Raw genomic sequence first — 15,081 nt, 5'->3', positions numbered from 1 at the left:
TAAAAGTAAGAATTTAGCTTGAAGTAAGTGAATATATATATATATATATATATATTTTAGAACGGGTCAAGGCTCCTTGACTCGTGGGGAGTAAGTGATTGAGCATTGTGGCCATTGCGATTCGAGATTCCAGTAGAATTGACTCCATTGGATGAATAGTTGGTTTGGAGGCTCCAGTCGTGATGAATTTGGTAGAGATGGAGAGAGGTGGCAATTGGCAGGGATACTGTGTGTGGTTGTTACTTCTGAGTCAAACTTCCAGCATTTGCTCTCTCTCAGAATACCCGCCAACAGACAGACATTGGGGCAGCTTTTCAGCTCACTTTTAACCCCTTCTTTGTATATTCCAATTGAGAAGCAAATTCACAAATCTGCCTGGGCATAGCTCACAGGATTTCTTGATGAGATGATGCTTATCTCCCATTTTGCCCATTGTCTACTGGAGGGAGCAATTAGTTTCTGGATATCTTTTGGAAGTACCTTGTCTGGCAACATGGGGTTCCATTATTCCTTAGGGAGTCACCCTGCAGCATTCCAGTCAGTAACTTGTGTACATTTTTTAAAAAAAACTCCGGTCTTACTTTTAACGTCCAATATTTCCGGATGCAATCCGGTGATTTTTCCTTCATTACTATGACACAATCAAGGAGTTTCCAGCCCCTCGCAACATGTTTTAAGCTCCAGGGATTCATGGGTATGGTAAACCAAGTCGGAAGGCTCTTGCCCAACTGAGCCATTGTTAATGATCCGCTACTTCAGCTGTTATGACAGGATAATACGTAGGGCCGAGAAAAATCACAAAAGAGGTATTTTTAGAAAATTAAAGAGTTGCTGATATTACCTGATATTTTAGCTCGCTATGACCCAGAACTACCCTCTATCATTGCTGCAAATGCATCTTCTACATGATTGGAAATTGTACCCTTTCAGATACAGATGGATGGAAAGTGTAGACCAGTTTACAATGCTTCCCGTACACTGACCGAGACTGAACAGAGATAGCTGCTAAAACAAAAACAGAATTACGTGGAAAAACTCTGGCAGCATCGGCGGAGAAGAAAAGAGTTGACGTTTCGAGTCCTCATGACCCTTCAACAGGTAGCTGCTATGTGGGCTTGTGAAAAGTTTGCAGATTATGTTCTTGGTCTCCTCTTCAAGATAGAGACAGACCACAAACACTTAGTGACACTCTTAAATTTTAAGGAGCTAACAGAAATGCCCCCCCCCAACCCCCCACCGAGTACAATGATTTAGACAGGATAATGAGATTTGATGCTGAGATAAGAGATGTTCAGGGAAAACAGCTTTGTCCCAGCTGCAAGGCCTGAACAAGGTGATACTGTAGCCCTTGTAAAAGCGGTAGAAACTTTTGCATCGACCACAGTTACAACCCTGTCAACAACAACTCAGCGATTGAACGAAATCAGAGATACACAGAAATCTGATGAGGAATGTGCTCAGGTCAGAGTACTGCATCAAAAGATGGCTAGCATATATGCCCCAAAATCCCATTCTCAGACAGTAATATGAACAGAGAGGACACCTCAGTGCGTTGATGATTTACTCACCTATAATGAGAGATTGGTTACTCAAAGAGCCCTGAGACTCTATAACTGCAATGGTTGCACAAAGGACATTTGGGCAACATAAAATGTTGAGCCAGAGCAAGATCTTTTTTTGGTGGCCAGGTCTCTGGAAGAGATGATATCAAACTGTATTACTTGTTTATTCATTATCAGGAGACAAGAGAACTGCTGATATCATCTTCCTTTCCATCAAGACCATCTTGGGATGGACCTGTTGAACACAGAGGTGGAATGTTCTTGATCGTAGTAGACTACTACTCCAGATGGATAGAAAACAAGCAACTGCAGGGCCCCACTTCTGAAGCAATGATTACATCATTGAAGGAGATATTTGCAACATATGGAATCTCAGAGTTTGTAATCTTAGATAATGAACTGCAGTTTTCCAATGAATACTTAAGAGTTCATGGCATTGTATGGATTTGTCCATACTACCAGCTCACCAAGATACCCCCAGACCAATGGTGAAGCAGAAAGAGGAATGCCTAAAGCATTGCTGAAGAAGAACAATGACATCCAACTTGAACTTCTGAGCAATTGTTCAACTGCACTGCAAAGTAGTTTAGCATCATGTGAACTCCTAATGGGAAGATGACTGAGAACTCGACTCCCTACTCTCCCATACACACTCATGCCATGAGTACAAGCTGATGACTTGGACTAGATGAGGGAGAAAGAGGATGAGTACTGTTCCAGCCAGATATGAAACTATGACAGACATCACAACGTACACAACCTACCGCACTTCCAATCAGGAGAGCCAGTTTGGATTTGAGACCAAACTCACTATGGGCAAGTAGTTGAAGAGACAGCACATCACAGTCCTACCTCACCCAAGCAGATAATGGTATGGTGAGCCAGAACAGACGTGTGCTAGTTGCCACATGTGTAAAAAAAAAAAATTAGTTGACTTCTCTATGCCTAATAGTATGATTTTATTCATAAATTTAATTTCTAATGTTTGTTTTATGATGGTTTTTATTTCAGCATTTTGGCGAAGAGGACATTGTGATGGCAACACAGAGGAAGCTATGAGTTAGTTGGTGAATAGGGAATTGGGGTTGTATCAGTGGTACCATAGTCAGGTGAATTGATCACAGAGACTGTCCAGAAGGACATGTATTGGTTACCTCTTCTGCCTCCTCTTCCTCAACAGCTTTTCATTGCAAACCTGGTGGCAAAGGCTGTGCCCTCATGATGGAAAGGTTGTGTAGCATAGAGCAGACCACTATGAACCTGTTCACATGTTCCACCAGAATGGTTCAAGCACCCTCATGATCTGCTCAATTACATTTTGTGTGGATACATGGTTTTATTCTGTACACCTTGCATACATGTGTGGTTTGTGCATCGAAGTCATGAGCCTGATGGTCAGCAGGTAGCCCTTGTTGTCCAGTAGCCGCCACTAGTTTGTCATGATGGTACAAATGTAGATGGCACAGAGCAGAATGAAGGCATCATAACTGCTGCCTGGATACTAGGCATTGATCTGCATGATGCGCCGATTATTATTGGACAGCAACTAGATGTTGAGGGAGTGAAATCCCTTCTCAGAATTTTCAGGTAACACCAAAATTACAGGTGCAACACAACTGAATTTTTCAGCCAACATTTTGTGAGCAAGTGTATGTCAAATAATCAGAGCAAGCAGTCAATTTGAAAGAGATGGTAACGCTTTTATTAATCACAATGTATGAATCTCCAAAGGAAGAGAATAAATATAGCTTCTGCTTTTTAACTCCCAGTAGCGAAATATTTTTTTAAGTTACATTATCCAGTTCAGCTCCATTTTAATTAATCTAAAAAGTTGTTATTCTTCTGCTCAGTATAGCCTCCACTGATTTAGGAAACTCACATGGTCTAAGCTTGGCATTTGTTGCCTGCTACAAATTATATTGCTAAAAAAAGAGACATGCTGTCGAAACTTTTCATCTTGCAATCACCAGGACAGAAGCAAGATTGCCAAATTTCAAAGGGAACAGCAATTTATACTACAAGTATCACACAGTATTTTCTCAGTATTCACTAAAAATCTGAGAATTCGTTTTTTGATGTTTTTCTTTCCCTTCTCTCATTCCTAAACAGGATGTTGTTCCATCGGTACCCAGGCTCCCTCTGGGGTACCTCTGTCAAAAAGCATTCTTTTTGTGCGAGTTAATTCGATTTAACTGTCAACAGATTATTCAACTGTGAGAGGTATCAAAAATGATCTGGCTCCTGCTTTACCTAAGCTGCACACACGTCCCCTTTCCAGCTAAAGGTATTGAATAGTAAATAGGAAATTTAGTTGATTCTTTCTCCCACCCTTTCCTCCACCACCAACATTTCTAAATTCTAAGTTCTAAGCCATCTATTGCTTGCTACACCCTACTTCTGAAATATTTTCTAGTGCTTCAACATTGTGTGTCCTTACCTCCACTTTAAATTGGTGAGGGATCTTTTTTATCAAGCATACATATTCTGGAAATCTCTCCTTAAAACCTTTTCATTTGTTAGTGCTACACAGTTTATTAAAAAAACACCTCAATACATATCTCTAGTAGGATGCTTTGATCACTTCCTGCTTGTAGTTCTTGCTTTCCTTTGTACAATTTCTTGGTATGCTTTGTTTATGTGCAAGTTAGTTGTGATAAAGAAGAGCTTTATGATGATTAGAATTGTAAAGTCCATTTAGGCTCTTTCCACTTAGATTAGGAGAGATAAGCACGAGAGGACATGGCTTTAGGGTGAAAGGGGGAAGGTTTAGGGGGAACATTGGGGGAACTTCTTCGCTCAGAGAGTGGTGAGAGTGGAACGAGCTACCATCTGACGTGGTAAATGCGGGCTCACTCTTAGGTTTTAAGAATAAATTGGAAAGATACATGGATGGGAGAGGTCTGGAGGGTTCTGGACTAGGTGCAGGTCAATGGGACTAGCGGAATAATATTTTGGCACAGACTAGAAGCCAAATGGCCTGTTTTCTGTGCTGTAGTGTTTTATGGTTCTATTTTTATTATCCATATGTGTGTGTGTGTATATATAACAAAAAATATATAAATATATATATTATATGTTTTATATATACACACATATGGATAATAAAAGATATAGCTGGTCCCATCAAATAGGTATTGCTGCCAGTTTAGGGTCTCTGGATTGAACGATAATTCACATGGTCTAGGTGTGGCTACAAGTGGCATTGTGAGGAAATTCAGGTCCACACAGGACGCAACAACATATGGCTACTATGATGCTAATTGGTTTTGATATATCAATGCAATGACTATTTGCACTTTACACACTATTTTTAACTTATGAAAATGTCCAAAAGTGCTTAATGCCTTTTAATCTGTTCTGCCATTAATGCCTGTTTAGGTATCGATCTAGTTAATCTGGCCAATTATCTGTCCTGATAAAAGATATCAATCTGAAACACTAACTCTGTTTCACTCCACAGATGCTACCTGGCCTGCGAGTACTTCCAGGGTTTTCTGTTTTGATTTCATATTTCCAGTATTCACAGTATTTTGCTTTTGTATTAGTGGCCAATTGTCACCTTGGTTTGCTGAAAACAGATTAGTTGGTGCACTAGTTTAATGTCTTTGACCTAAAATGTGAGTGGTAGCTCTTTTTGTTATGCTTTGACTCACTTTATCCTGGGAATAGATGAATATTTTTAATTCAAGAAACAGTTATTGCACTGGATAGAGATCTCATAAAATGTTTGAAGGTAGCAAAGGCATATCAGGGCCATCTCATTCGGCTTGCCAGCTCTTTTTGTACCACTGTAGTATAACAAAGTGAAGGTGATACATCAGGATTCCGTGGTGGGCAGACAAGACTTCATGTAAAAGTCGTATGTCACAATTTTGGATTCAATGCTCGTTATTTTCTCATATTCAAAGTCACTGCTCAACCTTGGAAGCATCTTCCATGAGCTGAAGTGTGCCTTTCTCAGTCTAACATCTAGAAAAATGATTGCCTGGCCCAGGGCTTCCCTCAGAAACCTACGAGGCATTACACCCATCTGACAACTTGTTAACTTGTTTAGTACCAACCTGTTTAGTACCTTCTTTCTACTTGCTTTGTTATCCATTAACTCTACTGCCTATTTCCTCTACTGAAACATCATCCTCTTTTGTGAAAACAGATGCAATGTACTCATTCAGTAGTTCTTTTCTCTGCCTTCACCAGAAGAATTCAGTTAATAAATTTGAAGTTTGATTACTCATGCTCACCTTCATTAATTTAGTTCAAGGATGATGGTGTCAGCCATGGCTCACCTGGTAGCATTCTCATCTGAGTCAGAAGGTTGTGGGTTTTATCCAGCTCTGAGATGGTGCCGCAGAGTTGGAGATGCCATCTTTTAGATGAGATGTTAAACTGAGGCCCCACCTGCCCTGTCAGGTGATGTAAAGTTCGCACAGCAGTATCTTGAAGAAGAGACCTTTAAGTGGTTTTTCAAGCTCACGTCTCCCTTCATTGTGAGCATAGCTAATTGATATTATAGGCAAGGTATGTAAGTTTTGTTTGTCACAAAGCGTTTGGGCAGAGTTTTCCAGTTGGCGTGCGGGGGCAGGCCCGACATGTTGATGCATAAAATGACGCACGATGACGTTGGGGCATGCGTTCCGGCTTCATCGCGATATTTTATTTGACGGGCATGCACCAGAGTCGGCTGCACACCTGCCCGAAATGTAAGTGGCCTATTAAGGCCATTAAGAAATTAATTGAACCACTTGTGAACACTGCCCGTTCAACCTTAAGAACGAGCGGGATGAGGTTTCCTGAAGCTTTTATTAAATAAATACATTTTCATAAATATAAAAACGTCCCCACACATGTGACGCAGTCACATGAGGGGACATGTTTAAATACATTTTTTAATCATATCTTTAATTACTTTAATATCCATTCAATCTTCCTGAGGCAGCTCCATGCCTCAGGGAGATTGCTGCGCTCTTCCGCGTGCATGTGCGATAGAGCACTAGCCCCAACTCTGCCCCCTCCCCCTCCCCGCCCGCACAGGTAGCGCTGAGTGCTACCAGTCACGTATTACGCTGGGCGGGCCTTAATTGGCCTGCCTGCGTAAAATGGCAGCGCGGTGCCGATCACGGGCAGCAATCAGCTCTACGCCCATCCCCACCCAGCTCACCGCCATAAGAAAAATCCTGCCCTTTGAGTTGTGAAATGTGACCCTGAAACACTGACGAAGTTGTTGGAGTGCTGTTAAGGAACACAGTTTAAATTAACTGAACAATCACTTGCATCTTGGGCCAATATTCAGGGCTGGGTTTGAGGCTTTTCATTATCATTTGAACTGGCATCTCTTTTAAAGCTGTGTCAACTCATTTGAGAATTCTGAGTTGGTGTGATTGTTCCAGTTGGATACCAAAATTCCCACCTTGTCAAGGTCAACACCTAAGAAACCTTGAATTACTACATAAAATGTTGTTATATTGCTTTTTTTTCTTGGCACATTATTTTCCATGATTCTCATTTCTAAACCATTTTTGTTCAAGCCAACTAGAATAGTGATGCAGTGGATTCTATCACAAAATCCTGTTTACTAGACATTTGTGTTTTAAAAGGACCAGTGGGTAATCCAGAAGCACAATTCCCCTGACTGACGTCCCAACCTGTCTTAAAAGGGCATTTTCATTTTGTTTTATCACAGTATAAGACACCAGCCACATGCGTATTCAGATTTAGAGAATTTAGGTGCTTCTCATAAGACAACTGATAGCCTCTATAATGACACCCTTTGTGAAGTAATGTTTCAAAATGTGTTAATTTTCAGTGCATGTGTTACTTGCCATTGGTAGAATTGTTATAGCTGCATCATGTCATGAAGCAGTGTGTGCAGTTCCCATCACAGAATCTTTAGATCACAGGTGCTGACTTGCTTATCAGCTCCTAATCCCAAGTGACAGTTTTAAGGTTGTTTATAAAATACTAATTAGTTGAAAATGTCTTGTTAAATAAATGAGCTGATTGAAGCATCATTTAACCTGTATAACAGGATAAATACAAGTTATTACCTATTGTGCATCGCAAATTGACAGAGCTGGACCATTTTTTAAATCACTTTTAATGAGGTTTTTGCTAAACAGGTAACAGAGTTGGTTTGTTTCTATTTTTAATGATGTGCAAGCAGCAAAAGTGTTCGTGAATTATTCTCCTTGCTCATTAAAGAGTGTCATTTATAAGCAGAATAAATCAGCTTGCAGTCCGACTATTTAAGATGTTTCTATGGTGCTTGTAGAAAGTCAGGAAAAAATAGGTTTGAGATGTGAAACATTCAGGGCTGTTTTCAATTACTTTGTGTTAGTTTTGTTTTAAACACATTCTTGCCCCTTAACCAAAAGAGAAGTTTATATAATAAGATCCAGACATCTACCAATAGCACATTGACTAACCAACATCTAATGTTTATTGTACATTTCAACAACACTTACATACATTTATATCATGCCTTTAACATAATAAACGTCCCAAGGTGCTTCACAGGAGCATTATGAAACAAGGTATGATACCAAGACACGTGAAGAAATATTAGATCATATGACCGAAAGTTTATCAAAGAAGGAGGTTTTTAAGGAGTGTCTTAAAGAGGAAAAGTGAGGGGAAGAGGTATAGCGAAGGTATTCTAAAGCTTAGGGCCTGGGTAACTGGAGGCACAGTAGGGCAATTAAAATCAGGGATGCACAAGAGGCCAGAATTAGAGGTGCACAGATATCTTGGAGGGTTGCGGGCTGTGAGCTGTCGCCCACATTCTGCTTGGTGAACAACATGGTAAGCAATTTCTTTGCTTCAGATGAAGGACTGACCACCTCTATTTTTCTGCTCTCTCTCCCTCTCTTGCAGACTGACTTGGGTCTGTGAGGTTCAGTGATATCTTAGGAAGCTTTGTAATCCAAAGCTCCAATGGTTTACTAAGAACTCTTTCCTTCCCAAAGCCCACCGCCATGGCAGCATGAGTCACCTGGGCCATGTTTCCATGTAGAAATGCTAATTAGCTATCTTCCAGGCCCCCAATTCCATTCTGCTTGGAATTAAGCAGACAGTTTAAAGTATAACCACTTATAAAACCTGAGGTTCCTAACACCTCCCTGTGTGACTTCAAGACTAACAGTCTACCTACAGTTAACACAGATGCTCATGCCATTATTCTCAGGTGTGAACATCTTGCATTTTCTCAGAAAGTCTCTTGACTGGGACCCTTCCTATCTTATAGTAAGCAAACCACCCAGGCTTGTTGGACAATATTCAAAGTAGGTCACATGATCCCCTTAATTCCTCCATTTTATCTTGCACTAAAGAAACTGGCCCAAAATACAACAATCTTTTATTTGTAACAAAGTTTGAGGTTTATAAGATTGCAGTGTTCCTGGACTCTCTTTAACTTAGGGTGAAATGTATAGGGTCATGTGACCAGTTCTCTGATTTACCTGACAACAGGCCTGGGTGATGAGGCTGTTAAAGATTAAAGAGAGGCCCGGGTTGTTTGCTGGAAAGAAGGTGTAAGGTATTCACACTTGGAGGCAACGGCAGCATCATCTGTGTTTCAGTAGTTAAACTGTTAGTCTCCAAAGAGTTGTGTCTCAAGGATAGCTAATCAGCACTTCTTCTTGGATACCATGCCCATGTGATTCACCTTGCTGTGGAGATGGGCTTTGAGAGTGGAAGCAGTTCTAATGCTGAAAACTCAGAGACACAGGCAGTTTGCCAGAATCTGGGAGATGGAGAGAGCGCAGCTAGAGGCCAAAGGTCTCTATATTTCATTGTGCAGGAATACAGCTGGGAGTTCGCACTCAGATTAAAAAGTGTGAGGATTTGAACGAGGCTGGAAGATTTGTCTAGCTGGCACTAGAATGAGACTCGCCAGGGAAAAATGCTCATGAAGGAAAGTTCTATCGTTAAAAGTTACCAGGGTGGGAAAGGAATGGAAGTAATCTCTCGTGAGTTAAGAATCACTTTGGACTGGATCCAGAAAAATCGAATAACTACTTAAGGAACAGTGTGAAGTATTCCTGTGAAGTGGGTTTATTGGTTGTGTTAAAAAGGGAAGTTCTGTTCTGTAGTTTAAAGTACAAGTTGTTTACAAACATAGTGTTTAGTAAATAGTGCTTTTAGTCTGTTTGCTACAGTAAAAGTCTTAAAACGTGAAATCTTCTTGTACCACATTTTCAACTACCAACTGAAAGTTCAAATTTGCCTTTTTAAAAGTTAATGGTCTACAAAGACCTTAACAACTTTGAGTTTGTAACAAATAGATGGCTGGGATAGTGAGGGTGAGGCCATGGCAGGATTTGAAAAAATTCTCAAATGAAAAGGCTTGGCAGCCTTCAATCTTGCCAGAAGCAGCTTCCCTGAGATGTGGGAAATCACAGGTGAAAATTTGTACCTCACCATTCCATGATGTAGCACATGAACACACAAACAGCTTGGACCACAAAATGCAAAGATTTATAGCGTTAGTGTGCATCAGTGATATTAGCCAAGATTTTGTGTCAAAATAGCAGTGAGTTTAATGGCATTCACTTATTGATGTGTAAATTGTCCAGCAACTTGTGGCAAGAAACCACATGAATTGCAAATTGCACAAATGGATGGAGGATTTGTTCCAGCTAGTTACATAAAAAATGACAGCTCGTTCTCAACTACCCCATGACTTTCTTGAAGTTGCTGCATTTTCACATTAATTGCCAGTTAAACTCATTGTGAAAGTAAAGGCCGCTGCTTAACAGCACGAATACTTTTTTAATGCAATTTACATTCTTTCAAAGCTGCTCAACCTCTCCGGTCCAGAAGGAGAACAATTTAAACTATGAAGCCTCACTCCTACAAGTAGTACAATGTTAGAGTTTTTTTAATGTCAATTTCGTTTCTCTCTTTTCCTTTCTGTCTCTTTTCCTTGCTCTCTTTAATTCAACCTTTCTCTTTTTACTTGTTTCTGTATATGATTTGACTTTTATTCACCCTATTTCGTTCTCTGTCACTCCCCCTTTTTTTCTCAATACTGAAATGTAATTGATCCCTTCATTCATCAAGGTACCAAATGCCCCATTTTGCTTGTTATCGGCTCGTATTGCCAGCAATTTACATTGCAAAATCTTTTGAGCTGAGCAATGAGCGAAGGGGTCTAACCAGTAGGGCATGCTGCAAGACGCTGAGCTCTAGCAAAGATTTTTTTTTTTAAAAAGGGAAACGCAGCCTCCTCGCCTCTCTCTTATTACCTTGGCCTTAAAACCTAGACAGGACAGAGAGATTATGTTTTCCTCGGGTTTTCAAAGAACCAAAGGATAAGTATGCAAAAGAAAGTAAACTTGTGCTTTTCTTACTAGTTTTGTTTTTTATTCACTTATGGGATGTGGGCATCACTGGCTAGGTCCATTATTGACCATCCCCAATTGTCCTTGAGAAGGTGGTAGTGAGTTGCTTTCTTGAACCGCTGCAGTCTGTGCAACAGAATCACAAGTTCTCTGGATAGCAAATAAAACAGACATATACAACATCATTAGTGTACAAGGGGTAAGGTATAATTTAAGCTTTCCCATACAGTATAAAGTGTATGATATAGCTGGATATAGCTTGGGAATAGTTATTAACGCGGTCTTAGGCACCAACCCATGCTTTATATCGGAATAAATTCTAGAGCTGGATCTGCATATTCAGATCAACCAATCAGGGAATGAAATTGCATATTTAGGGGTCTTATATGACCTGAGCATATCCCAAACCGATTCACAGCCAATTAAGTACTTTTGAATTGTAGACGTTGTTGTAACTTAGGGAAAGACACTTAATACTGTTTAAAGTGTAGATTTTTTCCATGATTGTGGAAGCTCATGGTAGTTGCCTGAAATGGTTGATACCTAAAGATGACACCAACATTTTTCAAAAGCACTTTTGGTTGCTGCAACACACCCATTAGGAAGGCTATCTTATGATTCAAACCAAGATAGTTTGTGTCTTTCATTACCTCACTCACTCGGTAAAATCCTGGAACTCCCTTCCTAACAGCACTATGGATGTACCTATACTACATGGACTGCAGCAGTTCAAAAAGGCAGCTCGCCACCACCTTCTCAAGGGCAATTAGGGAATGGCAATAAATGTGGCCAGCAATGCCCACATCCTGTGAATACATTTTTTTAAAACTCATTGGAACTTCTCCCTTGTCATATTCATCTTCTTAGTGCCTTAATCTTCCTTTGCCTATTTTTCTATCCCCATTCCATAGTTTACTTTCTGATTATCATTTGTTTTTTTTTCCAGACAGAATTGTTCTTGCACCACCATTAAACTTTGAAGCCCAATGAGATGCAGGCATCCTTGAGAAATGGAGGATGAGGGTAAGCATACAATTAAAAAGACATAAGAAATAATGACAGTCAAACTTGAGGGGCCTTGAGAGAATATAATCAGCAGAAATAGAAAGCCAAGATTCAGATGCTCCAATCACTAATTGGGGTTCTGTGTTCTGAAACCACATGTCAATGAAAGAACTGCATGACATACTGAGTGTCGCATATCAATAGACTTGTCGCTATTATGTCAATTCCATTTACTAATTCAGTGATTAATGCTAATATAACATTACATAACAAATTGTTAAATAGTATGAAGACCAATGTGCTATTAGAGTCTAATGTTGGAAAATAAACACTCAACTGTAACTGTGCCCAATTATGCAATGTTTCAATTGATTATTCACACAATTCCAGTCTCTCTACGTACAATCATCATGTGTTAAGCTATTATCTTCACAAATGTAAAGCACAAAATTAACTTGCAGCCTCTATGGATGTTATAAAGTAATGGTTACCCCACCATCTAGATAGGAGCTAAAATGCCTGCCAATTAACAGTTAGCAGTAAGAAAAACATCTTTTCTGTGGATAGTTGTGAAGCAATAATCTTATTGTAGGTAATTATATTAGGCGCTTTCAATTTTCCCAACATTAATTGGAATAGACATAGTGTTAAGGGCTTGGATGGAGTGGATTCCTTGAAGTGTGTACAGGAGAACTTTTTAGGTCAATATGTAGAGTGTCCAACAAAGGACGGCGCAGTGCTAGACCTAATTCTGGGAAATGAAGTTGGACAGGTGGCGGTGGTGGTGGTGGGGGAGAATTTTAGTGATAGCGACCACAACATGATACAAATTTAGCTTGTTATGGACAAAGAAATAGACAAGTTGCAAAAAAATGTTTTGGATTGGGTGAGAACAGATTTTAGTAAGATAAGGCAGGATTTGGCCAAGGTAGACTGTATAATTCTGTTTTTGTTTTAGACTGGGAACAGCTACTTGTGGGGAAATCTACAGAGGAGCAGGGGAGGGTACACGCTCAACATGTTGCCTCTAGGGTGATCGGAAGGAATAACAAGCCCAGAGAACCATGGATGACCAGAGATATTTCTTACATGATGAGAAAGAAAAGAGAGGCCTTTAGCAGGTACAAGGGGAGGCATTAGCGAAGTACAGAAAGTGCAGGGTGAAGCTTAAGAAAGCAATTAGGAGAGCAAAGAGCGGATATGAGAAAGCTCTGGCTGGTAAAAGTAGGGAAAATCCGAAGATATTCTACTAGTATATCAATAGGAAGAGGATAACCAGGGAAAGAGTAGGGCCCATTAGGGACCAAGGGGGCAATCTATGGGTGGAGCCAGAGGACATCGGTAGAGTGTTGAACGAATACTTCACATCCGTCTTTACCCAAGATGAAGGCATGGAACTCGGGGGTAGGGACTGCGAGGTTCTTGAGCAAATTGATATATGGAGTGACAAGATATTGGAGGTTTTGGCAAGCTTAAAAGTGGAGAAATTTCCAAGTCTGGACGTTTTGTTTCCCAGACTGCTGCTGGAGGCAAGGGGGGAGATCGTAGGGGCTCTGATCTAAATATTTAATTCCTCTTTGGCCACGGGGGAGGTGCCAGAGGACTGGAGAACAGCTAATGTGGTTCTGCTATTTAAGAAGAGATGAGTCAGGGAACTACAGACCAGTGAGCCTCACGTCAGTGGGAGGGAAACTATTGGAGAAAATTCTGAAGGAGCGAATCTATCTCCACTTGAAGAGGCAAGGTTTGATCAAGGATAGTCAGCATGGCTTTGTCAGAGGGAGGTTATGCCTAACAAATTTGATTGAATTTTTTGAGGAGGTGACCAGATGTGTAGATGAGGGTAGTGCAGTTGCTGTAGTTTATATGGATTTCAGCAAAGCCTTTGACAAGGTCCCACATGGGAGACTTATAAAGAAGGCAAATGCACATGGGATGCAGGGTAATTTGATCAGGCGGATTCAAAATTGGATTAAATGTAGGAGACAGAGGGTATTGACAGAAAGTTGCTTTAGTGACTGGAAGCCAGTGTCCAGTGTCGTACCTATTGTTCGTCATTTATATAAACGACAAGATGACTATGTTGGGGATAGGATTAGTACATTTGCGGATGACACAAAGATAGGCCGGGTGGTTAACAGTGAGGTTGAGTGTCTTGGGCTACAGGAAGATATAGACGGGATGGTCAAATGGGCAGATAAGTGGCAGACGGAATTTAACCATGAAAAGTGTGAGGTGATACACTTTGGAAAGAGTGATTTGACAAGGAAGTATTCAATGAACGGCATGATACTAGGAAGTTCTGAGGAACAAAGGGACCTTGGCATGTATGTCCATAGATCTCTGAAGGCGGAGGGGCATGTTAGTGCGGTGGTGAAAAAGGCATATGGGACACTTGCCTTTATCAATCGAGGCATCGATTACAAAAGTAGGGAAGTCATGTTGGAGTTGTATAGAACCTTGGTGATGCCACAGCTGGAGTACTGTGTGCAGTTGTGGTCGCCACATAGGAAGGATGTGATTGCACTGGAGGGGGTGCAGAGGAGATTCACCAGGATGTTGCCTGGGATGAATTATTTAAGTTATGAAGAGAGGTTGGATAGACTTGGGTTGTTTTTGTTGGAGCAGAGAAGACTGAGGGGCAACCTGATTGAGGTGTACAAGGTTATGAGGGGCATGGATAGAGCGGATAGGGAGCAGCTGTTCCCCTTAGTTGAAGGGTCAGTCACGAGGGGACACAAGTTCAAGGTGAAGGGCAGGAGGTTTAGGGGAGATGTGAGGAAAACTTTTTTACCCAGAGGGTGGTGACTGTCTGGAATGTACTGCCTGGGAGGGTGGTGGAGGTGGGTGACCTCACATCCTTTAAAAAGTACCTGGATGAGCACTAGGCACATCATAACCTTCAAGGCTATGGGCCAAGTACTGGTAAATGGGATTATGTAGGTAGGTCAGGTGTTTCTCACATGTTGGCGCATACTCGATAGGCCGAAGGACCTCTTCTGCACTGTGTGATTCTGTGATATGACAGCCTTTTAGCCATAGCTGTTGCATTAACTGGTTATCATTGTCAATTCAATTAAATTCAAGGAAATGCAATTCTTTGTCTTACATGACCTCAAGTAGTATATTCTAATACCCCATCAAAATTTAGTTATTGAAAATGACCACCTCAATAA

The 15,081-nt window shown here is 40.7% G+C and overlaps 1 protein-coding gene across 1 annotated transcript in view; it reads left to right on the top strand.

The window, feature by feature from the left end:
- Positions 1–15,081, top strand: part of gpr63 (G protein-coupled receptor 63) — a 161,704-nt gene that overhangs the window by 124,086 nt on the left and 22,537 nt on the right. Inside the window, exon 3 of the mRNA XM_041187245.1 lies at positions 11,847–11,923. The gene's annotated coding sequence lies outside the window, so the exon portion shown is untranslated. The remainder of the gene's footprint in view (positions 1–11,846; positions 11,924–15,081) is intronic.

This window comes from Carcharodon carcharias, chromosome 5, assembly GCF_017639515.1.
Source record: "Carcharodon carcharias isolate sCarCar2 chromosome 5, sCarCar2.pri, whole genome shotgun sequence".
NCBI lineage: Eukaryota > Metazoa > Chordata > Chondrichthyes > Lamniformes > Lamnidae > Carcharodon > Carcharodon carcharias.
This window is presented reverse-complemented; position numbering and strand designations above follow the sequence as displayed.